The sequence below is a fragment of the Sus scrofa genome, chromosome 14 (assembly GCF_000003025.6).
Source record: "Sus scrofa isolate TJ Tabasco breed Duroc chromosome 14, Sscrofa11.1, whole genome shotgun sequence".
Classification (NCBI taxonomy): domain Eukaryota; kingdom Metazoa; phylum Chordata; class Mammalia; order Artiodactyla; family Suidae; genus Sus; species Sus scrofa.
The window spans coordinates 20,754,604-20,769,554 of record NC_010456.5 but is presented as its reverse complement, the minus strand read 5'-3'; the positions used below and the strand labels follow the sequence as shown (position 1 = coordinate 20,769,554).

General features: G+C 47.8%; 1 protein-coding gene across 6 annotated transcripts in view; it reads left to right on the top strand.

The window, feature by feature from the left end:
- Window positions 1-14,951, top strand: part of PALLD (palladin, cytoskeletal associated protein) — a 341,670-nt gene that overhangs the window by 250,571 nt on the left and 76,148 nt on the right. Inside the window, exon 1 of one of the 6 annotated variants that reach the window (XM_021073314.1) lies at window positions 12,804-12,875. The exons of the other annotated variants lie outside the window; for them this stretch is intronic. The gene's annotated coding sequence lies outside the window, so the exon portion shown is untranslated. Of the gene's footprint in view, window positions 1-12,803; window positions 12,876-14,951 lie in introns of those variants that run through there. 6 annotated transcript variants of the gene reach the window in all.

Here is a 14,951-nt window from a genome sequence, read left to right as displayed (position 1 = left end):
ATCAGTGCCTCGCGAATCTCAACCCCAGCTCCCAGACTCTCCAAAGTACTCAATGATCTTTGTTACTTAGTAATATGAACAGACAGTGATTTTATTTTGACGCTTTTTTTGTAGTGTGGGTGGAGGATGGTGGAGGTTTGGAAGAGGAATTCTAGGTCCCTCCTAAACAGAGTGAGAAACACCTTTTTGTGCCACAAAACCGACCTGGAGTCCCTGGCCAGGGGAACTTCATATGCCATGGACACGACCAAAATGCAAAAAGATGGAGAAAATATTAGTGTTAATATATTATGAATATAAATACACTTTTCTTGCCTTTATTGTGTTTTCACAATTTAAAAAAAAAAACAAAAAAAACTAAGAGGTGGTTTCCAGGCTAAGAAAGAACTTTGGTTTCAGAGTTTATCTGTACAGTAAATAAAACTCACAAAGTTCTGTTTGTGTCCTTAATGATATTGTAACAGGCTTTATGATGAGAACTGTGATTTCTGCTTATTAATAATATGTCAGTTACACACACACACACACACACACACAAGCACACGCACACACACACACCAGAGCCAGCAGTAGTTCTCTGAGAGAAAAACAAAGGAAATGTCACTGCAGAGTCTCCCTAGCATTTCTCCGAGACCTGGTTAATGAGGGGTCACCGGAGGCTGGCGGTCAGTCCAGGCTTTCTCAGCATCATCAGCTGCCCCCAGCTTAAAGGGCAGGGGAGAGGATGCAGGACCCAGCACAGGGGGATCTCAACACATGCCCTCAGCCAGAGGACCCGTTTGTTCAGTCTTTCAGTGTCTCGGGCTGGACCATCGCTCTGCTGCCAAAGGTAGTTGTACAGACATCGAGCGATGAGAACGTGCTGTGCACAGGTCAGCTCGTTTGAATTATTCTATTTACAGGGAAAAGCTGATTGAGACTTAGAACAATGCTTCCATCGTTCACATGCCCTCGTGTCAAAAAGCAGAGAGGCAGAAGCATAAAGATACTTGGTGGGGGGAGTTCCCATCGTGGCTCAGTGGTTAATGAATCCGACTAGGAACCATGAGGCTGTAGGTTCAATCCCTGGCCTTGCTCAATGGTTTAAGGATCGGGCATAGCCGTGAGCTGTGGTGTAGGTTGCAGATGTAGTTCGTATCTGGCGTTGCTGTGAGCTGTGGCTGTGGCCAGGAGCAATAGCTCCGATTCGACCCCTAGCCTGGGAACCTCCATATGCCGAGGGAGTGGCCCTAGAAAAGGCAAAAGGACAAAAGAAAAGAAAAGAAAAGAAAAGATACTTGGTGGAATTTCCCAGGACGACTTAGCATAACTCCTCAATCACTAGGGAAGTTGGACGCAAATCTCATCCAACTTTCCCGTGGGGCAGCTTGAACCCGGGATGCAGGACTCAAGCAAACTCTGTGAGGCTGCACAGCGTGTTTGAGGAGGAGGCAGCACCTGGCTTGGGTGCAGCCTATGTCCCTGAAGGGCGGGTCACTGTCAAGGCTCCCTGCCCTTCCTTCTTTGTCCCACCCTGTGCTGACCCACACGGCTACTATCAGTCCTCAGCAGCTGGTTTCGTCCAGTTACTCATTTAGAGCATAAAGTCTTAGCTGGCCCCGTGTGGCCGTGCCCCTTGGTAATGACACTAGGATTGATAACCCCGGTGTTGGCAGCCAAGCCCTGGGCCCTGTGCCTGGTGACTGGTGACCGACGGTGTCTCCCTGGATCCTCACGGCACCCCAAGGCATGGGCAGCACTTTTCTTCCCACTTCACAGAGGGGGAAATTGAGGCTCAGAGAGGTTCCACAATCAGCTCAGAGACACACTGAGTGAGTGACAATGCTGGATTCAGACACAGAGCACAGGCTCTGAAAGGTGAGCCTCATGCAGAGGACATGCAGTGGAGGCTCAGTTACACATCACAGGTAGCTGATGGTTGTCTTGAAAACGTGTACAAGAAAGAACTTCCACTCTAATTGAGAAGATTAAAGGATGTCTTCAAGAAGCCAGGTATCTGATGGTAATTTCTGTTTGAATATAAGAATGATAACTGCAGAAACAGCGCCAGAAACTACCTGCATAAATAAAACCGTGGGAGACAGACGTAAAAACTGTGAAGTATTAGGTCTGTTATCAATGAAGGGATCTGGTGAGGCCCTGTATGAAGTGAGGGCCTCCACATAGAATTGGAGAGTAATGACTGCTTCTATATTTTCTTGGTCCGTCCACATCAGTAGGAACAAAGGCTTGGCAGCTCAGATGCTCTGCTTGCCCATGACATCCAGGTTCTGAACAGCTGTGCCCATAAACATCACTCTGTAACTTGCAGGATAAGGTGGGGTCCAGGGGGCAGGCTCCAGCCTCTGCCTGCTTCCTCAAGCCCCCGTCGTCAAGGGGATTTAGCAGAATCTCCACGTAAAGGAATCCTTTGAAGAAATTACCTACACTCATTCCATCCCCCTCCCCAAACTGGTGGAAGAGGGATCCTATTCATCTCAGATTAAATTTGCCTGTTTGAAGCTCTTGTCTTTGAGCCAAGCAGTGCCGAAGCTGGCACTGGAGGTGGAAGTGCCAAAGCCAGCCCTCTGCCACACATTGCCTGGTGAGTCAAATTGATTACATGTTTCTCTGCAATTTACAGCCATAGGATACTAAGTTTTGGGGTCATGTATCCCCTTTGGTAAAATGTTTTGTATGTACAGGCAGACCTCGTTTTATTGTGCTGTGCTTTACTGTGCTTCACAGGGAGTGTATTTTTAACAATTGAAGGTTTGTGGCAATGCTGCATTGTCAGATGATGATTAGCTTTTTTAGTAATAAAGTATATTTTTTGGCCATGCTTGCAGCGTGGAAGTTCCCTGGCCAGGGGTTGAACCTGTGCCACAGCAGTGACAATGCCAGATCCTTAACCCCACTGAGCCACCAGGGAACTCCTACAGCACTTTTTTTTTTTTTTTTTTTTTTTTTGCTTTTTAGGATCACACATGCAGCATATGGAAGTTCCCAGGTTGGGGGTCACATTGGAGCTACAGCTGCCAGCCTATGCCATAGCTACAACAATGCCAGATCCAAGCTGAATCTGTGACGTACACCACAGCTCTGGATCCTTAACCCACTGAGCGAAGTCAGGGATTGAACCCATATCCTCATGTATCCTAGTCAGGTTTGTTACCACCGAGCCATGACAGGAACTGAAGTAGTTTTAAGTTAAGGTATGCACATTGCTTTTTTAGATGCAATGCTATTGCACACTCAATAGACTGCAGTATAGTGTAAACATAACTGTTCGATGCACCGGGAAACCAAAAAGTTTGTGTGACTCGCTTTATTCGCCATATTCACTTTGTTGTTGTGGTCTGGAACTGAAGCCACAGCGTCTGAGATCTGCCTGTATAGATAGGTATTATGTGAGTGTATGTATATATGGGTATGTACATCCATGTGCATATGTAAAATATATACATATATTATGTATTATAAGAAAGAAAGGAAGGATGGAAGGAAGAAAAAAGAGAAAAGCAGAGCATTCTGTGGATGAGGTCATTCACCCAGGATGTGTTGTGGGTCTGGCAGACGTGGGGACCACATGCAGGTCCCTTGTGCTGCCCTCAGCCTGGCCTGGGTTCACCCTTCAGACCGGGGAAAGGCCAGCTTCTAAGTGCATCAGGATTCTCATTACACCTTTTAAGGGTGTCCCAGTGAACTGGGGATTGCGCTTCACTCCGTGCCACTCACTCTCAGTGGGCAGTTTTATTTTCCCAGCTGTGCATTTAGCTCACGAGGGAGTTATGAGTAATTAACTTGTAGAAGAAACATCCAAATGAATGAGCCACTGCAAAGCACCTGTTCTTAACAGCTGACTCTGTCTCCTGGCTTAGATGATAAAGAGCTTGAGGACACAAGACCTGTTTTCTTCCTTTAAAAACTTGTGACATCTACTGACTTGGGTTCACACAGAATATAGCCCTGAATGGAGGTGAGAGGGCAGACTTGCTCTACAGCTAGTGAAAGCATGGTGTCCAGGGCTCAGAGAACACTGTGTTGGGACTTCCCTGGGCCCCACACACCTCTGCATCTATGGGTCCCTTTCTCCATTAAAAATATTATGTATAAGAATTATGATATATTAAGAATTATATGGGAGTTCCATTGTGGCACAGTGGAGACGAGTCCGACTGGGAACCATGGGGGGTTGCAGGTTCGACCCCTGGCATCGCTCAATGAGTTTAGGATCCAGCGTTGCTGTGAGCTGTGGAGTGGGTCTCGGATGCAGCTCAGATCTGGTGTTGCTGTGGCTGTGGTGTAGGCTGGCAGCTACAGCTCCAATTCGACCCCTGGCCTGGGAACCTCCGTATGCCGCAGGTGTGGCCCTAAAAAGACCAAAGACCAAAAAAAAAAAAAAAAAAAAAAAAAGAATTGCATAATATATTAAGAATTATATATTAATATATAATAAGAATTATACTATATAAGAATTATGTATGTACACATAAGATAGAATTATATGCAAGTGTGTGTATATATATATATATGTGTGGGTGTAAATATATATACATATTTGACCACCCTTGGGGCATGTGGAAGTTTCAGGGTCAGGTATCAGACCATACCACAGCAGTCATCCTTGCCATAGCAGTGACAATGCCAGATCCTTAACCTGCTGAGCCACCAGGGAACTCCTAGAATTACATTTTTGAGCAGCATTGGCATAAAAATGCCTGTAATCCAGGCTGGATTCATTATTATCTAGTTATCATTGTAATAGTCATTTATACTCATTGTTTTCCTCCTGAGTTTAAAAATATTTAAAATTTAAAAATTTGTGTGGGCTGCCAAAAGCAAATGGGCACAAGCCACAGCAGCTGCCTGGGGAGGAGCAGGGCCTGCCCCTGCCTGCACGCAGAGTCCCGCCTCTGCCACCACAGCCACCCAGGCTGGAGCTCAAAGCCCGCCCTCTTTCCCATCTCTTTCTCCTGGTGCTTCTCTGTGAGCACCGGGTGGCTTGAGGCTGGGTTACCCCTTTCTCCAGAGTGACCTGGGCTAGGCCAGCCCAGGGCAGGGGGCACCTCCAGAATTAATGCGCCTCAGTGGAGCCCAACTGAGAGGTGAATGTGAGGCCAGTTTGCCCATTGCTGGGACAATGGCGAGGTCACATGCGAGCCAGGGGACAGTGGCACCAAGTTCAGGCCAGGTTCTGCCCCGCCGCCCACAGGCAAAGGTGGAATCTCACGCTGCCTGTCCGTTCATGAGCTCAGAGCAGCTGTGGCTGAAACACGTCCAGACCCGGAGCGGACACGTTCATCTCCTGGGAAGCTTTCTTTCAACTGAGGTCATGCTGGGCAGAGGCTTGAAGGAGGCAGGGCTGAAGTTAGTCTTTATTCGTGGCTGCGGTCTTCCTTTTTTTTTATTGTAAAGGATTTCTATTTTTTTCCATTATACCTGGTTTACAGTGTTCTGTCAATTTTCTACTGTACAGCAGGGTGACCCAGTCACACATACATATATACATTCTTTTTCTCACATTATCATGCTCCATCATAAGTGACTAGATATAAGTTCCCAGTGCTATACAGCAGGATCTCCTTGCTTATCCATTCCAAAGGCAATACCTTGCATGTGTTAACCCCAGGTTTCCAGTCTATCGCACCTCCTCCCCCTCCCCCTTGGCAACCACAAGTCTGTTCTCCAAGTCCTGAAAACTTTCCGAATTTCACTTTGTCAACCTGGCTCAGAAACAACAACTTTAACCCTGGTGTCCTCAACTCAGATTTTTCTCGGTGCAGTCTTCTCTCTGCAGACCCTTCCTGTGATATATTTCATCACAATTCATGACATAAAAGACAGGGCCAGCTGAAAACACTGCTGGGCCGTCCATTCTTGAATACAGTTTAATTTGAAGAGTTTCTTGATATCATCCCATAAAAATGACCAAATTACCTCGAAATCAGTTAACTTTCTAAGATTACTATAAACAAAAAGACAGATATGATTATGGATATAAGAACAATGATCTGCCTTCATTAGAACAACAGGAAGTCTCTGCAGCTAATGGAATCTTAGGTAAAAGTTTTGATTTTTTTTTCCCTCTGGAAATCTAGTTATTACTTCATTGTAATGGGGGCGACATAGTATAACACACCTAATAGTGCATAACAGGCAGTATCGATATTGTTAACTCAACCGTCTTCATCATCAATTCCATAAGCTCTGTATCAGATAAATTTATTTCTTTAGTTACTGATGTTACCAAATATTTCCTCTGTGTATCTTAGGATATACAATCAGGGGGTTTCTGACATAAAAGGCATTCATTAAATTTCTATGTTTAAAGAAACCATAACTGGAATATTTTACACCCCCCCCCCGTCTCCCTCTCTCTCTCTCTCTCTCTCTCTCCCTCTTTCTCCTTGTCTCTCCCTCTCTCTCCCTGTCTCTCTCTCTCTCTCCCTCTCTCTCTCTCTCCCTCTCTTCCCCCCCACCTTTTCTCGTTCTCTCTCTCTCTTTCTCTCCTCAATCCCTATCAGTACCAGAGTCTAGGTTTGCACATTTTACTGTGTCAAAGATCTATGCCATAAAATAATCTCAATAATTCTCTTAGTAGTTGGATTTCACTGCTAGAAAACCTTCCTGCAGCACCTAAGCAAATCCCTACGCATTTTCCTAAGGGGAAAAAAAATTAAGTAGTCCAGATAACATAATCCCATTAATTTGAGCCAGAGGATTAGTTTATTAATTCAAGCAGTGGATGGATATTCGGGTTTAGGAAGTGAGGATTTGGTGGAGGGAGGGTTCTGGGCTAAGGGACGTCACCCGTGCCCTGCCTGTGCCCATGGCCCCATCTGTACCCTGTTGGAGTCCCTGGGCCCCACGGCACCACCCACGGCAGCTATGCCACCCAGGGTGTTTGATGACCTGAATTTCTGGGAGCAGCAGTCAAACACTGGCTTGGTCCACATGTTTTCGAGGCATCCAAAGGACTCTAAAAAGCGCAGCACAAGATTCTGTCTGGGGTGTCACCAGGAGTAGTAGTAGTGAGAGACATCTCACCCATAACTCCATGAACTGTGGTTAATATAAAATGTGATATTGTGTCCATTGTCAGTCTCGACATTTATAGGCACAGCTCAGGGTTTTTCCTGTGCAGGATAGAGTCAGACTAACCAGCCAAGTGACAGACACATTTCACCACTTACTCTCAGGAGTCACAGAAAAAGGCAAATCCAACTTTTCACTCTGCCCTTCAGCAATCCACATGGAATCTGTGCTGATTCCATCCGGGCCAGCACAGCTCACTTGACTTGGAAGAAGATTCTCAGCAATGAGTCAGATCCTTTTGTAGACAGAGCCAGACGTGTTCAGAGCTGCCTTCACTGTTTCAGGTCAAGCAGACGTCGTCACGCACAGTAAAGCTTGGCGACGATAAGGCACTGATTCACGAATGGCGATCCCAGTGTCCTGAGATAGTTAATGGAATTTCCACATATACGTGTTTTTCCTTGCAAAGTTAGAACCCCTGGAGTTTCGGTTCTGGAGTTATCCACTGATGCTGCTGCTCCTCCCCTGACCAGCTCTGCATTCTCGGGCAGGTTATCTAAACTCTCTGTGCTCACTGGCCTCCAGTAAACAGCCATACCTCCCAAGGATAGGACAGGCAGATCAAATGGGTCACTGTGTGTGAAAGGACCAGCATCATGTCAAATTATTACTTTTTACTCTGTTCCTAAGTAAATACTCTGTTTTGTAAACAAAACAATTCTTGAGGGAGTTCCTCTTGTGTCTCTGTGGTAATGAACCCAACTAAATATCCATAAGGATGCAGTTCAATCCCCAACCTTGTTCAGTGGGTTAAGGATCTGGCATTGTCGTGAGCTGTGGTGTAGGTTGCAGATGCAGCTCGGATTAGGCGTTACTGTGGCTGTGGTATAGGTTGGCAGCTGCAGCTCCGATTTGGACCTCTAGCCTGGGAACTTCTATATGCTGCGGGTGTGAGCCCCCCCCCCAAAAAATTCTTGAGATATTAAAGGGATGTAAATGTACTCATTAAATATGAGGGAAACCAAGCCCACCTGCCATGTCCTGAGCACTGTGGGCAGAAGTGCACGGGCAGCGTGGGGTCTCTGTTCTCCAGGGCAGGCCAAGGGAAATGCCTTCCCTCCACTTTACAAATGAGAACAGAGCTCAGTGGATCCGGGTTACAGGAACAGCCTTGGAGAGACCCCCTCCCCGGCTGTCTGGCTCCAGAGCCCATGCCGTTTCAGGCCCCTTTCATCCTCAGACCCCGCCAGCCTGAATCTCTGATGCTCTTGGAGTTGTCTCCAGGTTCAAAGCCAGCTTTGCTCCTGCAAACTCAGTCTAGTCTTCTATTCTCAGTGTTATGATCTCTTTGCCGTCCTTGACTGCAGCACTCTTGATGACCCTGTTCCCTCTCAGTATTTACTGCCCACTGGGTCTTAGTCACATTTACACAAGTACAAACAGTCCCATTTGTTTGTCCCTTAGCCTTCCTCCCTTCCCTTGGTAAAAAATTATATACAAACCAGAAAGCCAGAAAGCGATCTTGGCCAGTGGAACATTACTCTGTTTTTATGTTGAAAGTATGACTTGTCCTTCGTTTGTACCCTCCCTCCACCCCCGCCGCCCGCACCGCTCCCACCTCCCCAGAGTCTGTATTCATAGTCAGATAACTCAAGGGGCTCAGTTTCTTAAGAAGACCCTGTTTTTGAAGACTTCTCACTTTGGTTAAAATAGTTTGGTAATTGTTGATACAGAAACAGATGTGTTTCTTATAAAATGCTGCAAATGCATAGTGGTCCAAGACTTCTTAAAGGTGCTCGTGTTAACTATGCATGGAATGAAGGCTGATCTTAAACACTCTACCCTCAGAAAGATTTTCCACAAAATAATATCAGTTGGAACCAATATCAGGTAAAATCTATAACTGCTCTATTTTCCATGTCCTGTTCGTGTTGGCTGAATGTGGTTGGGATTCCTTGCAAAAGTAATCTCTATGACTGAAGGAATAGGCCATTCAGCCAAGTCTGTGTACCTTTAAAAAATACAGCAAGAGCTAACTCAAGAGGTTTTTAAAAAAAATCATATCAAAGCACCAGAAGTGAGCGGAAATAGACCCTTATGCTGAATTGCTATCAGAATAGCTGTTATATATACCATCCATCACTCCAAGGAAATACATAGCAAAACCTTCCCCATAGGAAATGTGCCAGCCAGCCCAGGGGCCAGGATTCTTCTGAGAAAATCTCAAGGTTTTGGTAACTTTCATCAAAATATTATTCTAAGCAAAATGCCTAAAGATATTCCAACATTCTTTTACTGCTATATGTAAATACAAGAAAGTCAAATATAGATTTTGGCTTTACATGTTAGAAAAGCATGGTTGGGCGCTGGAGGCTTGCAGTGGTAGTTTTTCTAGTGGGCATTTGGTGAGAAGACATAGATCTAATTTGCTAGTTGTATCCACTCTATAAGACAGCATCACCGATGCTGAGCATGCTTGAGGTTGGTGCCACATAGTACCTGCTGGCAGTTACATCTGTATGTCCCCATCTATAGAATATCTCTGAGTTGGTGCCACTGCAAGGATTTTGTTTGCTCACTGAACACGATTTGTTTTTAGTTGTCTTTAGCTATTGCTTTAGCTTCTAACCAACTATGTTCCACCCTTTTCATGAGACTATGAAAAGGAGAAAAGAGGAATGATTTGAAAGATTTATGTCACCCTCTCCACAACCCTCTCCAATTAGACAATCCCAGATTAAATCTGCACACCTGAAGCCATAGGTCTTTGAATCAAAGTGTGCTAAAGTGACCCTGGAGATAGAAACCCTAAAACAGACTCTGCCAGGCACTCTTGGGGGCCAGAGGGACTCCAAAGTGCCGCCCCCAGGAGAGTGGATGTAGGTGTGTTCTCCAACTTTCCTTTTAAGGCACCTTTCTTGTTGCCTTCAAACCACAGTGCTTTAAGTTTTAGGGAAGGAAGAGAGAGGAGAAAATCGGAGAAGGCTGCTGGTCAGAATCTTCAGTGTGTACAAGGGGACTCTTTCTCAAGCTTGGCAGGTATTCCTATCAGGACTAATAACAGTTGTCACCAATCTGGGAGTCATATACCTGGGTGATAGCTAAGATATACCCACTCCTTACCAACTGCAGGCAGGAAAGCTTGAAAAGTTGAAAGCATTGGAGTTCCCATTGTGGAGCAGTGGTTAACGAATCCAACTAGAACCATGTGGTTGCAGGTTTGATCCCTGGCCTTGCTCAGTGGGTCAAGGATCCGGTGGTGTTGCCGTGAGCTCTGGTGTAGGTTGCAGATGAGGCTCGGATCTCACGTTGCTGTGGCTCTGGTGTAGGCTGGTGGCAACAGCTCTGATTAGACCGCTAGCCTGGGAACCTCCATATGCCTCGGGAAGTGGCCCTAGAAAAGGCAAAAAGACAAAAAAAAAAAAAAAAAAAAGCAAAGTTGAAATCATTAAAGGACCCAGTGTTTTGCATCAGTTCTGAAATTTTCATGGATGTGAATTCTGAGAAGTGGAAGCTGCTCTGCATTCTTGGTCCTGTCCCAGGAGGAAGGCAGTGATGGCAGGTGTCCTGTTTGTCCCGCTTTTACAGCCTCTGCAGAGTAATCGTGTGCTCTGCAGGGCAATCGTGTGCTCTCTGCTCCTCCCCAACCCAGTCCGTCTAGTCTGTCCTACATGCCCTCCCAAGATGGGTAACCGCTTGAGGTGGTGGGAACTCAGCCTTAGCTGTTTTGGTCTTTCTGTGCTTACGTTGAAAATGGACTCCTAAACCATAAAATCACAACATTTAAGAACTATAACTTTAAAATTCATCAAATTAATCCCATAATTATGAAAAATTAAAAAACTCCAGATTTCCAAGGTTAATGGCACAAACCACTAAGTCCTAAATCCTGTTTCAGATTGTCAGCTGCAGCCTTGGCGAAAACCCTGGGATACACCAATGATGTCATTGCTACCGCCTGGGCAGGAACAGCACACCAAACATTTAGAGAAAGGCAAAGTGAAACAATAACGTAGTGAGCTTTTACCCATCTCACTCTCAGAAATTAAGAGAATAATGCCTCCCATTAGGCCTGGAAGGATGGTTACAGTATATTCTAGGTTGAAAAAGAAGTAGGTTACAGAATCATCATGTAAACCAAGGTCTAATCCATGTGTTGAATGTGTTGAGATGCACATACCGAAGACGACAGTGAAGGCTGTTAACAGTGTTTGTTTGACCCACAGGGAAACATCTCCTTTGTTGGAGTCTTTTACAGATATCTTTATATCTTTTTTTTTAGGGCCGCACCTGCAGCATATTGAAGTTCCCAAGCTAGGGGTCGAATCTGAGCTGTAGCTGCCGGCCTGCACCACAGCCACAGCCACTCAGGATCTGAGCTGCGTCTGCAGCCTATACCACAGGTCATGGCAATGCTGGATCCTTAACCCACTGAGTGAGAAGCCAGGGATTGAACCTGCCATGAGGACACTAGTCAGATTCGTTTCTGCTGAGCCATGACCGGAACTCCATTACAGACATCATTTTTCATCTCAAAATTATTAGAGCTATTTCAGGGAGAGAGAGAGAAGTCTGGTCTCTGTCTCAGGGCTGTGAACCCCAAATCCCTATTGGTTGATGTTAATAGTGAAAATGGGACAGAATTACTAGGCTGTTTAACATGCCCACTGACACTCAAACCCAGATGGTATTAATGCGCACTTGGTGATCTTTTTATAGAAAGGGCCAGGCACGACGCTGGGTGTGCAATAAGTGTGAACTGTTTGTCGTGTGTAAAAGCCAACTGGCCTCAATGGTCAAGGAGCGCAGGCTATGTAGGAGGAACAGGCCGGAACTAACTACCAATCCAACTGCTAGAGGATGTGGAGGATGTGTCCAGGGCGAGGGGCGTCTAGAGCTGAGATAGGCGAGAAGCTGTCCACCTAGATTCAGGGTTCAACCCACAGTGTCACATTTTTACATAAGAATTCAATTCTTTAAAAAATGAGTTCATTTCCTCCTTGAAAACAGTTCTACAGAAACTCCCATGCTGTGGGTTAAAACAAGTGACTCAGGGCCTCTAGAAGTTCAGGAGAGAAGAGAGCGGAGGATAGGGACCACGTTCCTTAGATGCTGCTAAACCGGAGGGCCTTCCACGCCTTACCCCAAGGGCGCCCAAATTTAGTTACTCACTGATACGCTGAACAGAGTAAACGCATTAGAGGAAATCGAGAAATTATCCTCTCCCTTTCTTAAAAACAGAAAGAAGCATCCCGCAGGATCACTTGAGCCTTTGGATTTAAGTGCTGTGTGTAATCTTTCTGATGGTGCCGGCAACCCGCAGGCCGAGTTATGCAAGCGGCGCGCAGGAGCTGGACCCCGGTCCCCACCATCCCAGCCCTGAGCCCACAGCTGCTCCCTAGGGCCTCGCAGCCCTTCGCCGGGCGCATCCCCGGCCCTGGAACGCTGCCCTGGAGCAGAAGTATCGCACGCTCCTCCCTCCTCCAGAAAAGAGAAAATCAAGCCCCGGGGCAAATCACCCAACTTGCGGCCAACATCCCTACTGGCCTTTTAAAAAAGGATAAAAGTTAAATTCTTTCTCATTATCCATCCTTCCTGGAAGTTCCGGAAAAGCCCAGGGCAGTCCCGGGAAGGGGCTGCAACCCCGGAGACAGGGCGGGGGCGCGAGCCCAACCTGCCCTCGGCCTCGCCCCTCCCCCACCCTCCCCCGAGCCCGGCCCGCCTCCGCCCCGCCCCCGCGGCGCGCGGACTCTTATTGCCCCGGCGCGCGGGCGGGGCGTCCGGCCTCCACAGTAGCCCGGGCACAGAGTCCGGCCCGCGGAGGGTCCAGGAGCTGCGGGACCGGGTCGGGACTGCAGGTAGGGTGGCGTAGGGGTGAGCGTGAGAGACGGCGGGCTGCAGCCCAGAGACTCTGGCCCGGGTGGAGCCTTCTCTGCCCTGTAGTCGGAGCGCGGTGCGGCGAGGTCGGTTCCAGAGGAGCCTTGGGTGCCTCTGATCGGGTCGGGGTCGGAAAGGCTGAGCTGCCGCAGGCCAGACCGCCCTCGCCCCCCGGTGGCCGCGCTCGCTGGGGGAGAGCTGCGGGGCAGGGTGGAGGCGGGGACGGAGTGACCTCATCCTGCAGCCGCCCTCCTCCCTGGCTCCGGGGCGCCAATTTGATGAAAGCCCGCGCGCACTGGGGGCGCTGGTCTGGGGTAGCCGGGTCGGGAGGCCCTGTGCGCTGAGATGGGGGCGCGGAGCCCGGCAGCCCTCGGGCAACGCCCACCGCGGCTGCGGATTCGCGACCTGGGTCTCGTTTCCCCTAGGGGCGGTGGGTGTGCCGGCCCCGGAGCCGGGAACGAGGCCCCCTGCACCCGGAGATGGGGGGTATACGTACTGCGGTCCGGGCCCCGGGCTCCTTCTTCCCGGAGCTCGCGCCTCCGCGGACCCAGCCCAGACTGGTGCTCTACGCGTGGAGCTGGTCTCACCCGGACCCCCAGGAGCCGAGGCATACGAGGCTGTGACCTGCGGTCCTAGGGGCCCACAGGGAGGGGCAGAGGGTTTAGACCCTTGCTGGGGAGGCGGGAAGCCTCGGCTGCTGGGTGCTCGGTGCTGGAAAGCCGCCCCCAGCTCCCCGCCCCCGCCCCCAGGCTACACAGGGGTCCCACCAAGCTCTCCCCAGCACTTTTTTTTGGTTGGTGTTATGAAGGCACTGTCGGAATGAGGGTCGTCCTGGGAGTTGGGGTTGGGGTCGGGGTCGGATGGGGGCAGGGCGGAAGAGTTGCTCGCAAGCTCCGCCTGCAAAGGCATCAGCTTTTTCCTGTCTTTTTGCATCCCTGATGGTAAAGGACTTTTTCTTCTCAAGATCTGGAGGACTTTTAGTGCTAAGAGCTTTGAGTGGATTTTACTTTTTTTCCTGGTCTGCTCTTGGGGGTTGCTGCAGCTGAGTTTGAGGTGGGGTCCGCGTTCCGTGGAGTGATTGGACAAGTCCTGCATGGAGAGAGGAAGTTCCGTGGTCCTTCCATTCTTAGCAGTGCGTGTATCTCACGTAGTAAAGAGCGGTGTGATCATTATAATCAGCACATCCTCCAGCTAATTCCCGTGCTATATTTTTTATTCTGTTTGTTTTATGTAAAGTAAAATACATGTGATACGCTACTCTTTGCCTTTAGTATAAGGAGTGGGGCGGGCTGTTGTGCCCACACCACCTTTAGTAAGAAACCAGGCCTGTGGGTAATGGCGTGTGCCAGTCATACTGGCATACTGTCTCCCTGGCTGTGTGAACACTGGGTGCTCTGGGTGAAGAGCACCGGTAGGTGGTTGAAAGTAACATAGCTTTGTTTTTGGTGGCTGTGAAACCCGTGAATCATAACATTCTGACAGCTGATATAGTCCAGTAGCCTACTTACTGGGAGTGGGATAATAACTGCACCCATTATGTCCCAGGTGAGGGCACCGACCTAGGAAACAATAGGTGAGTGTCCTAGTTTTATCAGCCCTGACATGCTTGGGGGCTCTGGGTTTTATTTGACTTTTAAAACTTTTTAGGACGACAGTAAAAGTTGAATGCCACTTACCACACTGCATTGCAGTTGATCTAACATTGTTTTCTGAAAAGCTGTATAATATTTGTACTACTTTTAAGACTAGTTCCTTTTTTTCCCCCAAAATAGGTCCCCCAGACTATAGCAGAACTTATGTGCTAGTGTATTTGCAGCCACTCAGTATTACTGAAACAAAGCGTTTCCTGGTAGTTATCAAGGAGTCTACACTCTTCAAGGTGCTGGGGTCATTATTTCAAGAGGATGTGATCAATTTGTTCGCACACTTATTGATCATCCAAACAATTGTTGGTTTTCTTCCCCTGCTTTCCACATTTCTTTCACAATCATTGCGAACCGTAGAGATATGTTTTAGACATTGCCTTCTCTTTTGTGTACATTTCCACATAAACACTT